Raw genomic sequence first — 19,126 nt, forward strand, 5'->3', positions numbered from 1 at the left:
ACACTCCCTAACACCACACACAAAAATAAACTCAAAATGGGTTAAAGACCTAAATGTAAGGCCAGACACTATCAAACTCTTAGAGGAAAACATAGGCAGAACACTCTATGACATAAATCACAGCAAGATCCTTTTTGACCCATCTCCTAGAGAAATGGAAATAAAAACAAAAATAAACAAATGGGACCTAATGAAACTTAAAAGCTTTTGCACAGCAAAGGATACCATAAACAAGACCAAAAGACAACCCTCAGAATGGGAGAAAATAGTTGCAAATGAAGCAACTGACAAAGGATTAATCTCCAAAATTTATAAGCAACTCATGCAGCTCAATAACAAAAACACAAACAACCCAATCCAAAAATGGGCAGAAGAAGTAAATAGACATTTCTCCAAAGAAGATATACAGATTGCCAACAAACATGAAAGAATGCTCAACATCATTAATCATTAGAGAAATGCAAATCAAAACTACAATGAGATATCATCTCACACCAGTCAGATTGGCCATCATCAAAAACTCTAGAAACAATAAATGCTGGAGAGGGTGTGGAGAAAAGGGAACCCTCTTGCACTGCTGGTGGGAATGTAAATTGATACAGCTACTATGGAGAACAGTATGGAGGTTCCTTAAAAAACTAAAAATAGAACTACCATATGACCCAGCAATCCCACTACTGGGCATATACCCTGAGAAAACCATAATTCAAAAAGAGTCATGTACCAAAATGTTCATTGCAGCTCTACTTATGATAGCCAGGACATGGAAGCAACCTAAGTCTCCATCAACAGATGAATGGATAAAGAAGATATGGCACATATATACAATGGAATATTACTCAGCCATAAAAAGAAATGAAACTGAGTTATTTGTAATGAGGTGGATAGACCTGGAGTCTGTCATACAGAGTGAAGTAAGTCAGAAGGAGAAAAACAAATACCGTATGCTAACACATATATATGGAATCTAAGAAAAAAAATGTCATGAAGAGATTAGTGGTAGGACGGGAATAAAACACAGAGCTACTAGAGCATGGACTTGAGGATATGGTGGGGGGAAGGGTAAGCTGTGACGGTAAGAGAGAGAGTGGCAGGGACATATACACACTACCAAATGTAAATTAGATAGCTAGTGGGAAGCTGCCACATAGCACAGGGAGATCACCTCTGTGCTTTGTGACCACCTAGAGGGGTGGGATAGGGAGAGAGGGTGATGCAAGAGGGAAGAGATATGGGAACATATGTATATGTATAACTGATTCACTTTGTTGTAAAGGAAAAACTAACACACTATTGTAAAACAGTTATACTGCAATAAAGATGTTTAAAAAAAAAAAAGAACATCCTGCGAGAGGGAGTCTCCGGAATTACTGATTCTGAAGTGTAAGCTAGGACTTTTTTGATTCCAAGGGACTGGACACACTTACTGATGTAAAAATAAATTAATTTCTTAATGATAGAAATATTTATTTCTACTTGCAAGAGGCAGTTATAGCAGTGGTTTTGGGCCTGGTGGGACGGGCTCACACTCTCATAGTGTGACCTGGTCCCTTTGTCCTACTAAGTGACTTTGTGGTGGCCCCATCCACAGGTACAGTCTCTATCTCTGCATCAGGGGCCTCCAGCAACTCCAGGCTGACACCCACTCATGTCCATTCTACTGGGAAGGGTCTCTCCTTCTTTAGGTTCCATGAAAAGTCACAGCTTTAAAGACCTTTGCTCAGCTTGGGTCACATTCTCATCCCTGAACCCACAAGAAGATGGAACATGGGACTGGCTAGACATGGATCATATGCCCATTTTTGAGGTTAGTGGAAAATGGGATCAACCCTCTGCAAAAGTGTGGACTGGAAGCAGGTGGGATGTAATTCCCAAAAGATGAGATGCTAAGAATAGATGCTGGGTTGGGGGAAGCAGCAGATTCCACATCACTGTGACAGCCCACTGCACAGCACAGAATCTGAAGCCCAAGGAAGGAAACGGTTCACTTAGGGTCAGGGGCTGTGGCCACCCTTCCAGTGCTCTTGCTGTCCTCCCAGGATGGCAAGAAGCTCTTCCACTTGCTGAAAAAGCAACTTTGTTGTTGATGGGAAACTCAGGGCTCCTGCCTTGGGCATGAGGCCCACACATCTCAGAGACTGGTCAAGAATAGCCTGGGTGTCCTCGGAAGGCACAGAGACCTCATTCCTGTGTCCCTGGGAGGTGGGAGCCCAGGCCTCATGCCTCATGTTCACGTTAATCACCCACCCATGAAGAACAAATTTGCTCATTTTCCAGTCTCTTCTCTCTACAAAAAGTAGAGAAATTATTACTCAATGAAACAGTGGGAGTCTCAAGGATTATTCTGTACCACGATAACACAGTTGGTGGCTTTCCAGAGACCACAGGGTATGGGACAGGGATGCACATATCTCCCCAACATTAAGGCCTCAATGTGAAACTCTGTTAGGAGTTCCAGATGCTTCAATACTTTTTTTTAACACCTTTATTGGAGTATAATTGCTTTACAATGGTGTGTTAGTTTCTGCTTTATAACAAAGTGAATCAGCTATACATATATATATATATATATATATATATATCCCCATATCTCCTCCTTCTTGCATCTCCTTCCAACCCTCCCTATCCCACCCCTCTAGGTGGTGCTTCAATACCTTTGATTCTCAATGGATATGAATGTCAATCTTTGTTACAACCAGCAGGTTGAAGGATTGCAGGGCCACAGTCTGCATATGGTTGTCATGACCAGGGCCACACTCAATGTTTGGAGGGTTATTACCTCTCTTGGCAGGCTAAGAGGCAATGAGGGAGGAGGCATTTGTTTCAACCACATGGATACTGGGAACTGAAACATCCCAAGGAACTGTCTAGGATACCCAGGTAACTGTTCAATTACCCAGCAGCACAATCGGCTCAGTAGTTGGCCACAGGGGCTTGAGGGGCAAAGGCTGACCTGAGCTGGAGGACCATGGATGCCTGCCTGGATGCTCAGAGGCCAAGAGCTGTTCTGAGACTTGACTGTTTTTACACCCATGCAGATGGAACAGAGGATCCATCCAGTCCCAGGAGGGCCCCACCAGCCCTCAACAAGGTAGCACCGATGGGCCGGCAGCTTGATGCACCCAGTCCTGTATAAATCCACACATGTCTACAGAGTACCTTGCATGTCAGGGCTGCGCTGGACTGTGGCTGCTCAGACAGAGCGAGGCCAGCATCCCTTCCCAGGTGGGAGGGTAGAGAGAAACCATGCAAGACCTCTGAGACCCTAAGTACCCTTGACTGAGGTTGAGTTCAATTTGAGTCAGTTGAGTGACCAGAGCAGACATTACATTCATCTTGTATCAGAGCTCAGGGCTGGAGGAGCAGAAAAACAATGGCCTAGCTCAACCTTGACCCTCATCCTGACACTGATCCTAATCCTAAACTTGGACCCTGACCCTAAACCCTGACCTAACCTTAACCCTAGCCCATACCCTAAACCTAACCCATACTCATACCCGTATCCTACCTGTATCCTAATCCTAACCCATACTCTAATGAGACCAAAACCATAAAACTTAACCAATAAAGAAAACTACAACCGTGACCAAAACCATAAACCATAAAATGTATTCATTAACCATACATATGTCATAACCATAAACCATAACCCAGCCCCAGCTCCCGCAAGGCTCAGCCCTAACACCCTCCAAACCACTAACACCAAGCCAAATCTAATCAAATCATACAAATACATCATAAAGAAAACTACATCAGTATAACTTATAAATAGGAATATAAGAATCCCCCACAAAATAAGAGCAACATGAAAGCGAAAGAATATTAAACGGATGATGCCATAAGCGTCTCTACACCAGAAATTTCAGCTTGTTCAACATATTAAAGCGAAGCAATGTATTAAACCACAATAAAGGTGTGAAGTAAAAACACATGATGATAGCAATTATTGCAGAAAAAGCTATAATCAAAATCCAGTGCTATTTCATGATACAAACACTCAAAAGTAGGAATAACAACCTAAATGTCCATTGACAGAGGAATGGATAAAGAATATGTGTACATATAAACAATGGAATATTACCCACCTGTAAAAGAGAACGAAATAATGCCATTTGCAGCAACATGGATGGATCAAGAGATTGTCATACTGAGTGAAGTCAGAGAAGGACAAATATTGTATATCGCTTATATGTGGAATCCAAAAAAATGGTACAAATGAACTTATTTACAAAACAGAAATAGAGTCACAGATGTATTGGTATATAGAAAACAATCTTATGGTTACCAGGGGGGAAAGAGGGGGAAGGATAAATTGGGAGATTGGGATTGACATATATACAGTACTATGTATAAAACAGATAACTAATAAGGACCTACTGTAGAGTGCAGGGAACTCTACTCAATACTCAGTAATGACCCACATGTGAAAAGAATCTAAGAAAGAGTGAATATATGTATATGTATAATTGATTCACTTTGCTGTACAGCAGAAAGTAACACAACATTGAAAATCAACTATACTCCAATAAAAAAAAATTTTTTAAGTAGTAATAAAAGGAAATTTGGGGCTTCCCTGGTGGCGCAGTGGTTGAGAGTCCGCCTGCCGATGCAGGGGACGCGGGTTCGTGCCCTGGTCCGGGAGGACCCCACGTGCCGCGGAGCGGCTGGGCCCGTGAGCCATGGCGGCTGAGCCTGCGCGTCCGGAGCGGCTGGGCCCGTGAGCCATGGCGGCTGAGCCTGCGCGTCCGGAGCGGCTGGGCCCGTGAGCCATGGCGGCTGAGCCTGCGCGTCCGGAGCGGCTGGGCCCGTGAGCCATGGCGGCTGAGCCTGCGCGTCCGGAGCGGCTGGGCCCGTGAGCCATGGCGGCTGAGCCTGCGCGTCCGGAGCGGCTGGGCCCGTGAGCCGTGGCCGCTGAGCTTCCGCGTCCGGAGCGTGTTCTCCGCAACGGGAGAGGCCACAACGGTGAGAGGCCTGTGTACCGCAAAAAAAAAAAAAAAAAAAAAAAAAAAAAGAACAAAATACCTAGGAATAAATTTAACCAAGGACTTGAAAGACCTACACACTGAAAACGTTAAGACATCGATAAAGAAATTGAAAAAGACACAAATAAATGGAAAGATATCCCCTTCTCAGGGAATGGAAGAATTAATATGGTTAAAATTTCCATTCTGCCCAAAGCAACGTACACAGTCAATGCCATCCCTACCAAATTTCCGATGGTATTTTTCACAGAAATAAAACAAATCATCCTAACATTTGTGTGGAACCATAAAGGACCCCCAAATAGCCAAAGCGACCCTGAGAAAGGAGAACAGGCTGCAGGCATCTTGCTCCCTGACTTCACACTATATTGTGAAGCTACAGTGGCCAAAAAAGTGTGGAACTGGCACAAAAACAGGCGCAGGGACCAAAGGAACAGAACAGAACCCAGAATTAACCCCACACAGATGGGGTCAGTTACTTTGCGACAAAGGGGCCAAGGACACGCCAAGGGGAAGGACAGTCCCCACAATAAGCAGTGCTGGGAAAAATGGACACCACATAACTCATGCCGGTTACACTGCACACAAAACTGACTAAAAACGCAGTTTTCCACATCAAGCCCTTCCTGGGTGGCATGAAGACGGACACCTCTCCCTCAGCAGTCAGTCGCGCACACACACAGGAAGCTTCTCCTCACTTCTCCTCACCTTTTCCTCCTGGCGTCTCCTGGGTCGGCAGGAAACCCAGCTCCTGTCATCATGGACACAGCCCCGTGTTGTCTTGAAGCCCAAGCCCCGGCGAGTCTAAAGGAGCCTCAGCTCCTGTCAGCAGAGACGCCGACCCGGCCATCCCAGCACAAGCTCTGGCGGCACCTGAGACGAACGCCTGTGAGCGGCGCGCTGAGTCGAGACCGGTGGAACGCGCGTGCGCCGTGGGTCAGAGAGGCGGGCCCAGTCCCGTCTATGATCCGTGCGGGACGTGCAGGCTGCACCTGACTCACAGTTCACTGGAGACAGCGCCCCCTGCTGGCAGAACTGCCGAACCCACTAAACTGCGGAAATTCAAACTGAAATGGAGACAGTGTCCTAAAACTTTTCTAAAAATAGTTAAGGAACAATTAATTGGACACCATATGGCATGAAATGACGCAAACTTAACAACTTACACCAAATTCATTCAAAATTATTCACAGACAAACTTAAAGTGCAAAACTATTCAAAATTATAGAAGAAAACTTAGAAGAAAATCAATAGGAGCTTGGGTTTGGTCATGTAGATCATGATTTTTGAGTTTTAACACACAAAACAAAAAGGCAATCCACAAAGAAAAATAAGGACTACTGTCATCACAAAGCTACCTCACACCTCAGGAATCACAACAGATGATTCCCATAATGAACTGATTTGCAGGAGGCGGCATGCCTGCAGCCCTCGGCCCTCAGCCCCCAGGTGATGCACCTTACATAGGAGAGATTTATTTCCTGCTTTCCAGGAGACAGAGAGAATACGGAAAGTGTCTCTCTTGCATGGGTCTTTTCTTAAGTAACATTAATTCAAAAGAATTAATATGTCATTAAGACATATTTAGAAGTGACCAGCTCTGGGCCCTAACAATATATACATACATACATACAAGAAAGAGAGAGACGGAGAAACAGAGAGAGAAAGGCACTGACAGACAGACAAAGAGAATGAACGCAAGGGAGAGGGATTGAGTAGAAGTCACAGACTTTTCATAAATCAGTCTTCATGTTAGAACCCAGTCACAATGTCCATGCACCCTGGAGGGGTGGGGATTACACAAGGACATTTGACCAGGAGGCACCACAGAGGCCGAGATGAGGCACTGGGTCCTGAATCTAAACATAACAGGAGGGCTTCCCTGGTGGCGCAGTGGTTAAGAATCATCCTGCCAATGCAGGGGATGCGGGTTTGATCCCTGGTCCGGGAAGATCCCACATGCCGCGGAGCAACTAAGCCCGTGCGCCACAACTACTGAACCTGCACTCTAGAGCCCAAGGGCCACAACTACCGAGCCCGCATGCTGCAACTACTGAAGCCCACACGCCTAGAGCCTGTGCTCCGCAACGAGAAGCTACCACGATGAGAAGCTCGCACACGGCAACAAAGAGTAGCCTCTGCTCGCCGCAACTAGAGAAAGCTGGCACACAGCAACGAAGACCCAACACAGCCAGAAATAAATAAATAAATTAATTAATTAAAAACCATACCAGGAGAACCCGGAAGGTTGTATGCCAAAGGGGATGATGTCTGAATTTTATTTAATTTCAACCTGCCCACGGTGGAGGAGGGATGGGAAACAGGCAGGAAGGGGAGTGACTTTCCCTAGATCCCAGAGCAGACCCAGGCCTGTTTCAGTTGTATTCTGTGCTACACCAGCCCTTTATGGAATCCTTCCTTTGCTAAGTCTCTGCATGAGCTACATGTGATACCCGCCCAGGGGGTTTTACAGGCACTGTAGGTGTTTATAGGTCTAGACACGTGATGGACTCCCTAGGAAGTAGCTGCTAGAATGACCTCCACTGTGCAGATGGGAGACTGGGGGGTTCCCGAGAGGCACATGGCTTGTCCAGGGTCACATCACTGGGGAGGAGGAGGAGCCAGGTCTGAAACCAGCTGGGGTCCTGGCTGCACCCTGGCCTCCCCACGGCTGTGGCGTGGGCTGTGTTGGTGTCACTGTGCATGGACGTGGCACGGGGTGGGGGGTGAGCAGTCAGCAGCCCAGAGGTGCCCTCGGGGAGCTCTGTGTAAGGAAGAAACCTGGGTAAAGGGATCCTAGGAAGCGACCTCACTTCCCTGGCAATAGAGCCCAACACAACTCAGAACCTGAGTAACTAGGCACCCACATTCTAGAGAAGCCCCTGCCCAGTTCACTTGGTTGGAGGTGCTCAAATGGATATGTTCTGCTGTGTCCCAATATCCTCAGGAAAGTCCACAGCGAGAGCCTTTTTTGACGCTCCAGACGTTGGGTCAGGTCTCACCCCAGATGCCTTTGGCCATTTGCCCAGAGAGACCCAAAGGTAACAAAGGGAGGCCCAGGGCAGGCCAGGCCACCACTCTGATCCCACTCAGGTAGCCCTGTGTCCCCTCCCGGTATGTGTGGAGGTGGGGGATTTACGTGGGGTGGGTCTGCCTCAGCCAGAGCAGGCTGGTGAGGGGTCAGAAGCCTGGTGGGCCGGTCATGTCCGCACCCCAGGTTAAAGCTGGCTGGGTGGGATGTGGAGAGCTGGGGCAGCGCCCTTTCGCCCAAGGTTTACCCCAAGCCCTCCAGATGTATCTCTTTCCTCCTGGGTGGACAGCTGAGCGGACACGTCTGTGCCTGATCGGGGAGCAGAGGTCAAGTGGGCAGAAGAATCAGTGATTATGGCCGGGCCGGCTGCTGGTCGCTGTCACCGCAGAGCCCCACTCTGGAGATAAGCGAGGAGCTGGTCGACAGGGACTCCCAATCCATCTCCCCGAGAGAGGGGGCCGTGCGCCACACCGCCAACGAGGGCCAACGCGGGCTCCAGTTGAGCGTGGCCACGGAGGGTTCTCCAGAAGCAGGACCCAGAGGTGAAGGCCTGCTGCCCAGACACCACCCAGGCCACTCTCCAGGGTCCTGTCCCCGGCTTACGTGCAGCTCAGCATATCCGGCTCTGACCTGGGGCACCGTGTCACCCTTCGCCTGAGTCAGCTGGAGGAGCTGGAGCCTCTCCCTGTGGCAGAGCCCAAAGGAGAGAAGGGGTGGGTGCGCGTGAGTGGGTGGGGAGGGCTGAGTGCTGGGCCACACAGGGAGGAGTCCCTAGAGGCTGGTGTTGGGCCAGGAGCAAAGAGTGGCATCAGACCACCCATCTGGTGGACTGCAGTCAGAGAAGACATCCTGCTGTGGGTTCCTGGGCTGGGACCTCTCTGGAAGGCTCTGGGAAGATTTCTGTCCTTGGAAAGGTTCGTGAAAAGGCAGGCCTGTGGGTAATATTTTCTTTTCTCACAGCTCCAGCAGGAGACCCAGAGCCAGATGAGGATCCACCACCTGGGCAGGGAGAACCTGCAGCTGCTTTTGCAGGAGTCCCAGATCCAGATGTTAATTTACCAGCCCTGCAGGGAGAACCTGCAGGAGACCCAGCGCCATTTCTGAAATCACCAGCCCCATGGGCAGAGCCAGAACTGCAACCACCAGCCCTGTCAGCTCCTGATTTATACCATCAACCCTCCCTCGACCTGAAATTTACTTTACTTCCCCTGTCGTTGCTTGTGTTTGGGTGTTTTGTAATTTTACTGTTTTCTTTCACATTATTTATGACATCCTGTACTTTAAGTGTAAAATAATAAAATTTAAGCTTTTTCAATTTTAAACTGTGCGATTCAGGGGCATTAAGTACATTCACGATGCTGTGCAACCACCAGCACTGTCTAGTTCCAGACTATTTCATGCCCCCAAAATAAAAGCCTGTATCCAAAGCATGCACTTCCCATTATTCCCTCCTCCACCCTCTCACAACCCCTAATCCTCTTTATTTACTCTGTTTCTTTACCTCTTCTGGATGCTTCCTATAAATGAAATCACACAAAAGGTGGCTTTTTGTGTCTCCCCACATATTTTAAGAGGGGACTGGTGAACTTTTGTTTTTGTTTTTATCTGAAATAGCATTTTTGTTATTTGAAAGGGAAATCTAGATGGATTAAAGATGGGATGTACAAGATTTTAGTAACTATGTGCACAATTGCGGGGTAGACACTGCTGTTCTAAGTGTGACACCAGAGCCAGAAGACAGAAGGGAAATGCTTAGCTTCTCATGTGGCAAAAGCAAACCAACCAGCCGACCAAGAAAGACGGCTGGAAAGACAAATCACCAACTGGAAAAGCATTCCCCAGGATCCAAGCCCAGAGAAAGGCTGGACATCCCTGTAGTCCAACAATCTCTCAAAAATCAGTGTTCTAAAAAGAAACAGAGCAAACACACATAATTTCAACGAGAGGCCATGCATACGGCCAATATATCTTAGAGATGCTTGACCGCTCAGGTTAGGACACATGCAAACATAAATTCTACGGAGAGAGCACTGGTCACCATCACACTGGCAGGTTTTTAGTCTGGTGACTACCAGCCCTGGTGACAACATGAGGAAACAAAGGCCCCAGCAGATCCCCTCGAGGGAAGAGTGAATGGACAGTCCTCTAGGGGAGAACAGTGTGCAAGACCCACCACAGTCCCACAGGCGCATCCCTTTACTGGCCGTGCTAATCCTCAGAGTTGATCCCACTGAAATCGCTGCACAACTTTTCAAAGATGTCTTTTCAAGGGTATTCATCACAGCACTGGTTGAAATAGTAGGGAATTGTAAGCAACACGAATGTTCATGGAGGGGGAAATGATCTATCAGTTCTGGTCCACATGGATGAATGAATGCTGTGCAGCTGGGGAAAGTGGGCGCAGGGTCTCTACCTGATGACAGGGGAGAGAGGGGAGACGTCAGGGTTCTTTATGTGGGACGCACGTGGACCAACTGTCTGCATCCAGGATCCCATCTGTAAGACTACATACATCTGAAATCAACGTAGATGTGAATGAATCTGCTTTTGTGAGAGTGAGAGAGACAGAATGAGACAGAGCCTGAGAGATATGCACCAAACCACTCATGACAGTCACCTCTCGGGGTGGGATTTGCAAATATCTTCTCCTTAGGTGATATTTCAATTTCTTATAATGTGTGTGTATTACCTTTATAATTCCAAAAAGATTATAATCATATGTGCTCCATTCATCACTCATCTATGGAGTAATTAAATTACATTTTTTCATTTTTATTTTTAAAAGATTTACTACAAGGATAATAAACATTTATGAGAGTGAAATAATGAATTCTAAAGGAATTAAGAATCAAGTAAAGAACAAAATCTTTTGGTGACTCAGCTCCAGGCCAGCTAGGTGGCAGGGTTGGGGCAAGTTTCTCCAGGAGGTTATGTATGTTCTGAATCAGCATCCACTGGAGATGAGGAAGGAAGTACAAGACTTGTACACTGAAAACTACAATAGCTTGTTTAAAGAAATTAAGAAAGACCTAGGGACTTCCCTGGTGGTGCAGAGGTTAAGACTCCGCCTGCCAATGCAGGCAAACACGGGTTCGAGCTCTGGTCTGGGAAGATCCCACATGCTGCGGAGCAACGAAGCCCATGCGCCACAATTACTGAGCCTGCACTCTGGAGCCCACGAGCCACAACTACTGAGCCTGCCTAGAGCCCGTGCTCCGCAACAAGAGAAGCCTCCGCAATAAGAAGCCTGCACACTGCAACGAAGAGTAGCCCCCGCTCACCACAACTAAAGAAAGCCCATGCGCAGAAACAAAATTAAAATATTATGTAATGTTTTACTTTATCCCAGGAATATAACATTCCTAGAGATTCTAATTGTAAGCAAGAGTGGGTGGTATGGGTAAGAGACATAAGACCAAAAAGTAAGAGTGGCTCATGAAAGGATGAAGTAGTCCACAAAACTATAGTATCGTTAGGATGACTCTAAAGTGTGAAGCTGCTGATGTCTGATCAGGATTGAACTGTGCTTTTCCACATTTATCACATTTAAAGTATTTCTGTCCAGTATGAAGTCTCTGATGTTGAATAAGATGAGTGCTCTGGCTAAAAGCTTTACCACATTCACTACATTCATAAGGTTTCTCTCCAGTATGAATTCGATGATGTTTAGTAAGGGATGAGTTTTCAGGGAAGCCCTTCCCACATTCACTGCATGTATAGGGTTTTTCTCAAGTGTGAATCCTTTGGTGTTGTGTAAAGGTTGAGTCGGCACTGAATGCTTTTCCACATTTATTACAGTTATAAGGCTTTTCCCCAGTATGAGTCCTCTGGTGTTGAGTAAGGTGTGTACTTCGTCTAAATGCCTTCCCACAATCATTACACTTATAGGGTTTCACTCCAGTGTGAATTCTCTGATGTTGTGTAAGAGTTGAGATATCAGTGAAGGACTTCCAACAGTTAATACATTCATAGGGTTTCTCTCCACTGTGAATTCTTTGATGTTGAATAAAGGATGCATAGTCACTGAAGGCTTTCCCACATTCATTACATTTATAAGGTTTCTCCCCAGTATGAATTCTCAGATGTTGAACAAGTGATGAATTTACAGTGAATGCTTTTCTATGAACTTTACATTTATAGGGTTTTTCTCCAGTATGAGTTCTCTGATGTTCAGTAAGAGATGAACTTTGGATAAATGCTTTTCCACAGTCATCACACTTATAAGGTTTCTCACCAGTATGAATTCTCTCATGACGAAAAAAGTGTGAACGGTCACTGAAATTTTTTCCACAGTCACTACAATTATATGTTTTCTTTTTAGAAGCTCTTTGACTTTTAATTGGAGATAAGTTCCATTTGACACTTTACCCAAATGGATCAAATATATGTAGTTTCTCTTCTGAATGAGTAACATTCCGTGGGATAAGTTTAGAGCTTAGATAAAAACTTCTCTCAAACTCATTAAAAGTATGTCCATTTTCCTCACAAGGTATTTCTTCATGGCCAACTATTATTTGCTGAAAACCAGTGGTTTGGGCAAGAGATTTTTTTGAAATTTTGCCTATAGAGTGCTCCTTTTGCTTTTCTACCTTGGCCTCATATTCACAGGCTTCTTCAAATAAATACTCTTTGGACACATCCCCTCTGAGCCTTTCCATGATGACAGTGATGGAACTGCTCACTCAAAAGTATAACCTAATGGTCTTCTCTTTGGTATCTGCTCTGCTCTTCAAATCTGAGGGGAATAAAACATTTATAAAAACATATTTTCTGTGTTGGGATTACAGGAACTGAACTCAGGAGAAAAAAAATAACCTTACTAAAATTAGAATGCATATTTACAGTCTTGTAATCTGGGAAAATAATAAGTCAATGGAGTAGAGATAAGGAGAGGCAGAAGTGGTAGGAAAGAAGTTGGCCCAATAGGCAATGTCACAAAGAGTCTGAAAGCTGAAAAAAATGTTTTAAAGATGTAAAAGTTCTGGGCTTCCCTGGTGGCGCAGTGGTTGAGAGTCCGCCTGTCGATGCAGGGGACACGGGTTCGTGCCCCGGTCCGGGAAGATTCCACATGCTGTGGAGCAGCTGGGCCCGTGAGCCATGGCCGCTGAGCCTGCGTGTCCAGAACCTGTGCTCCGCAATGGGAGAGGCCACAACAGTGAGAGGCATGCGTACTGCAAAAATTTAAAAAAAAAAAAAAAAAGATGTAAAAGTCTAACCTTCTCATTTAAAGATAAACAAGTTTAGAACTAGAGAGGTTATGTGATTATAACCTAAAGATACAGAGGTTACTAATGAGATGGTCAGAAATAGAACTTAGGCTTTGTCCACTACACTACCACAGTAATCTGGAGACTAAACAGCTTAAATGAGAGAATGGACAGGTACCTAGTCAAAAGACAAATAATGAAGGGGATGCATAGCAGTATTAGAAAATGTGCGACAGGGACTTCCCTGGAGGTCCAGCAGTTAAGACTCCACACTCCCAATGCAGGGTGCCTGGGTTCAATCCCTTGTTGGGGAACTAGATACCATGCCTCAACTAAGAGCCCACATGCTGCAACTAAAAAAAAGAAAAATCCCGCATGCTGCAATGAAGATCCCATCTGCCGCAACTAAGACCTGGCACAGCCAAATAAATAAATATTTAAAAAAAGAAAAAAAAGGGCTTCCCTGTTGGCGCAGTGGTTAAGAATCCGCCTGCCAATGCAGGGGTCACGGGTTTGGGCCTTGGTCCGGGATGATCCCACATGCCACGGAGCAGCTAGGCCCATGCACCACAATTGCTGACCCTGCGTTCTGAAGCCTGCGAGCCACAACCACTGAGCCTGCATGCCACAACTACTGAAGCCCACGCCCCTAGAGCCCGTGCTGTGCAACAAGAGAAGCAGCCGCAACGAGAAGCCCACGCTCCGCAATGAAGAGTGGCCCCTGCTCGCCGCAACTAGAGAAAACCCGTAAGCCCACACGCAGCAACGAAGACCCAATGCAGCCAAGGATAAATAAATAAAATAAATTTAAAAAAAGAAAAAAAGAAAATGTGTGACAAGAAGAAATGGCAGTTACAGCACATGGAGACAAGCCACTGAGGAATGTAAAAACAGCACCTGATAAAGCAATGTACAAAGGAATAATAGCATTTATCTGTACACGAATTCATACCGGTGAGAAACCTTATATGTGTGATGACTGTGGAAAAGCATTTATCCAGAGTTCATCTCTTACTGAACATCAGAGAACTCATACTGGAGAAAACCCCTATAAATGTAAAGTTTGTGGAAAAGCGTTCACTGTAAATTCACCTCTTGTTCAACATCTGAGAATTCATACTGGGGAGAAACCTTAAAAATGTAAGGTTTCTCACTGTGCTAAAAAAAACCAAAACCAAAAACCAAAAAACACATTTCCATGTTAAAAAAAAAAAAAGAGAGAGAGAGAGAGAAGGTCCAAATTTGAACAGAATAGCAGAATTTAAGGCATTAAGGAGAGCTCCTTGGACAACATTTTAGTGATTCCACTCCTCCTAAACATTCACCCCTAAAGTGCACAGATTTATCCCTCATCTGAATAAGTGTCTCTGTAGACCTCAACATCTCACAGGATCTCCACAATTCTTTCCTGGGCTGAGACACATTTTGGAAACTGAGAATTCTGCTCATGGGAAAAGAAAATATGCAACAAAATCAAAACTGTCATCACGTAAATATTTTGAAAATTTTAAAGCACTAGCACTATCAGTTTTTAAAAGCATATCATCTGAGTCTCCCAAAAGTCTGTGTCGAAGGACGAAGACTTACTGTCCTCCAGTCAACACAAAAAACAAGACACAAAACTAGAGAAGACACACACAGAGCCTTAGAGGGAGGTGTTATCAGACTGGTTGAAAATAGAAGGGCAGTATAATAAGGTGATGTAAGCTCACAGTCAACGTTTGGGTAGAATCACTAACTAGAGGCAACAGCATTTTCACCAATCATAAACATAAGAGATGTTCTGGTACAAAGAGAGGTAAGGCACTAGAGAACTGTTCCTTTTTCTTTTTAACAAATACAAACCTCAGAATCCCAAATGAATGGTCACTTAAACTGTGGAAGCCAATACTTTGTTTTCTTAATTAAATTAAGGTTTGCATACTCAAATAATTTTCAGCAAGTGTTAAGAATAGAAAATCTTGGAAAGGTGTAGATTATAGTGTATGGATAAATGCAAGTCCTCCACAAGTCCTCCAAAAAAACATTTTTTTCAAGTCAAATTTCGGGTCTTTAAGCAAACATTTTAGCAAAGGCTCACCGTCTAGGGGTCGCAGGATGCAGTCCGGAGATCAAAATCTGGCCCACTGCACCAAATGTACTGTCACAGCAAGGAAACTCTGGCTCGGTTTAGTTTCCCTTTAAGCAGTTCTCTTCTTGACATTCCTTTCTCCTTCCACCTCCTCTCTTCCTCCGCACAGGGAATGTCCTGGGCCTCCGCGGCCTCTGGGGGAGCGGGGGTTCCGCTCCCCGCCAGGCCCCAGCGCCGAGCGCCCGCTGCTCCCGGCCAGAGAGGAGGTGGGGCAGCAGGGTCCCAGGCCGCACGGACCTCACGTGAAACCAAGCAGCTCCGCCTGCGGGTCCGAAGGCGCCTGACGACGACGAACTGTGATTCCCAGAAGGGCTCGGGCCGCGCCGCTTCCGCTTTCGTTCTCAAGGACTTACTTTTTCCCAGAAGTCCCCGCGAAATCTCTGCCTCTGAGTACCCCTCCCCCAGCGCGGAGCGGAGTGGGCGGTGTCTCAGCTAATCAGGGCCGCACGCTGGAATCTCCATGGTAACCACTGACGCTTGCTCCCTTCTGCGGTGCTCTTGATGGAGGCTGAAGCTTGCTTCCGAGTTTAGGGGCGCTGGCCGGCGCTCAGATTCTGGGGACTGGTGTGCGCAGGTTATAGGGCTCCCCGCGCCCGACCGTACAGGCCCTGGGAAGGAAAGTGTAAAATGTTACAGACATTAGAGGACGCTGTGGTTCTTTGGGTACTAACAAAATGTAAAAAGATATTTTTGAGATTCGGGGGTCAATGGAACGAGGAACTAGGTATTAGAAAACATTAAGGAATTATTATGAGTGAACGTCACATTTGGCATTTCTCAGCAGACACTTCAAAGTCATCCAGATGTCAGCTGTGTTTGTTTTTAATCTGCCAAGAGCTCAGGCAGCCTGGAATGCAGGGTGAAAACGTGCAGCGGAGCAGACCCACCAAGTACTGCAGCCCCTGAGAACAATCCAGTCTCCGTCTCAGGGCCAGTGCAGCAGTGACAGTGGAGAGACCTATCCTGCTGTTTATCTTCTCATTTCTTCTCTCTGGCCAAGGCTGCAAAGAGCATGACAGAACCCTACTGTAACTGCAAATGTTTGTTTTCTGATTTCAAATGCGACAGCATGTTCATTATGCAAAAGTTGGAAAATGCAGAAAAGTATATATAGAAAAAAATACCAGGAGGAAATACTATTTTGGGCTGCAGAGATCATAGGCTTTAAAAAATTTTTTTATCTTACATGTTTTTCCATATTTCCCAAAATTCTGCCATGAATTAGAATGACTGCTTTATCATAAAAAGTTTTAAAAATACATATTTTGCAATTTATAGGAAGATTACATGGCAAGCATTACATACTCTCACATAAAGTTAGACATAGGGCATAGAAGCAGATGATACCTCAGAGTTGATCACAAATAGCTTCGTAAATAGCAAAACTGGCATAAGGTACAGAATATGGAGAAAGTATGCCATCAGTGACACTATCACGATGAAAAAAATGGGAGAGTGCAGTGCAGAGTCAATGCTATGGCACTTTGCTGATGAGACAAAGGGCCTAGGACAATGCCCCAAAATGTGGTGGTGCTCTAGAAATATTTGTTAAATAAAAGGGACAAAAGATAATTCCAAATAATTAATTTCTTTTTAAAAAATAAATTTATTATTTTAAAAATTTATTTATTTTTGGCTGTGTTGGGTCTTCATTGCTGCACATAGGCTTTCTCTAGTTGTGGTGAGTGGGGGCTACTTTTCTTTGAGGTGCACAGGCTTCTCATTGCAGTGGCTTCTCTTGTTGCAGAGCATGGGCTTCAGTAGTTGTGGCACATGGGCTCAGTAGTTGTGGCTTGGGGGCTCTAGAGCGCAGGCTTGGTAGTTGTGGCGCACCGGCTTATTTGCTCCATGGCATGTGGGATCTTCCCAGACCAGGGCTCAAACCCGTGTCCCCTGCGTTGGCAGGAGGATTCTTAACCACTGTGCCACCAGGGAAGTTCATAAATAATTGATTTCTTAATGATTAACATTTACTATATGTAATATGGATACAATATTCATCAATTTGTATATATATATATACATACACGTATATATATATTCCAAAACTGAAGGCCATGCAATGAAAAGAAATCAAAAAAATAATTGGAGGGGAAGTGTCACTCCATCATTTTTAGTCCTTGTCAAATCAAGAAGACAGAAAATTGGATATCAAAGAGCTTAGAAACAACAGAAATTTATTTCTCCTAATCCCGGAGGCTGGGAATTCCAAGATCAAGTTACCACAGCTTCGGTGACCTCAGGCTCATGGGTCCATCTGTCACTCAACATCGCCACTCCAACGTCTGTGACAAGGACTGAGCTCCAATACTCTCCTCAAACCTGCTCCTCCGAGCTTTCTCATCTCCATGGAGCGCACCTCCATCCTTTTAGTTGTTCAGGCCAGAACCTCGGAGTCATCTTCTCTTTCCCTCCACCCCACATCCAGTTTATCAGGAAATCCTACCAGGTGAGCTCCAATACACATACAGAATTGATCACTTATTTGCATCTCACCAGTTACTCAGGGCCCATCATCCCTTCTCACCTGGGATTTTGCAGAAGCTTTACTCTGGCACCTCAGTCTATTCTCAACGCACTAGCCAGAGGGATCTGCTAACACCCAAGTCAACCTGTTCCCCTTCTGCCCCCACAGCACTCATAATAAAAGCCAGTGTGGTGCTCGTGAGGGCTCTCAAGACGGGCAGAGGCCCCACCATGCCCCACCTCCTCTGATGTCCTCCCAGCCTTCTCCCTCAGCTGCCCCACGTGAGCCCCTTGGGCCCTGGCTGATCCCTGGATGTGCTGGATCTTCAGGGCTCATGTCGCTGTTTCCTCTGCCTGGGAGACCTTTTCCACAGATAGCCACACGACTCACTTCTCACTTTCAGATCTTTGCACAAATGTCACCTTCTGAGTGGAGGCTCTAGAGTCTAGGCTGTGCCCAGCACATGGTAGGTGCTCAATAATATTGGTTGAAGGAATGAATCTGTGAGTCGGACCAAGGAGATCTCTATCCTCAGAGGGACCTAGTTCAGGAGCTCCTCTTTACTCACTATCACTTACTGATATTACTGGGCACTGCCCATTAACAAAAAATAATAACAAAACAAAACTCTTTGCCAACTCAGTAAGTGAAAATGGCACCTTGTTTTAATTTGTATTTCTTTAATTAAGAGCGGGTTGAGCATATTTTCATGTGTTGTTGGCTGTTTATTCATTTAGAAAACATACAAAATGCTGGTGATTATTTTCCGTGTCCTCTATCAAGATTTGATCATGTCATTTGCTGTTTCTTTCTGATATAAACTCTCAAAATATAAAGGGTATTAAACCTTTCTTTCTGAAACTTGTGTTGCAAATAATTTTCCAATTTATACTTTGGCTTTTAATTTTGTTCATGATGTTTTAAATGAATAATTTTAATTGTTAAGAAGGCGCACCTGGGACTTCCCTGGTGGCACAGTGGATAAGAATCTGCCTGCCAATGCAGGGGACACGGGTTCGAGCCCTGGTCCGGGAAGATCCCACATGCCGCGGAGCAACTAAGCCAGTGTGCCACAACTGCTGAGCATGCGCTCTAGAGCCCACGAGCCACAGCCACTGGGCCTGTGTGCCACAACTGCTGAGGCCCATGCGCCTAGAGCTCATGTTCCACAGCAGAGAGAAGCGACCGCAATGAGAAGCCCATGCACCACAACGAAGAGTAGCCCCCGCTCACCGCAACTAATAAAAGCCTGCATGCAGCAACAAAGACCCAACACAGCCAAAAATTAAAAAAAAAATTTTTTTTTAA

At 45.6% G+C, this 19,126-nt stretch overlaps 1 long non-coding RNA gene and 1 pseudogene across 8 annotated transcripts in view; both read right to left on the reverse strand.

Moving 5' to 3' along the window:
• LOC131746076 (uncharacterized) overlaps positions 1–15,955 on the reverse strand; it is a 38,198-nt gene extending 22,243 nt beyond the window's left edge. For 4 of the 8 annotated variants that reach the window (XR_010838123.1, XR_010838118.1, XR_010838120.1 and 1 more), the window contains exon 1: positions 15,301–15,955. This is a non-coding gene — a long non-coding RNA (uncharacterized lncRNA). Of the gene's footprint in view, positions 1–5,690; positions 5,904–15,300 lie in introns of those variants that run through there. The other 4 variants (XR_010838116.1, XR_010838117.1, XR_010838122.1 and 1 more) reach the window with 3 other exon arrangements.
• On the reverse strand, positions 11,407–12,613 carry LOC136793228 (zinc finger protein 135-like; annotated as a pseudogene).
• Positions 15,956–19,126: the final 3,171 nt, after the last annotated feature.

This window comes from Kogia breviceps, chromosome 19 (genome assembly GCF_026419965.1).
Source record: "Kogia breviceps isolate mKogBre1 chromosome 19, mKogBre1 haplotype 1, whole genome shotgun sequence".
In the NCBI taxonomy this organism is placed as follows: Eukaryota; Metazoa; Chordata; class Mammalia; order Artiodactyla; family Physeteridae; genus Kogia; species Kogia breviceps.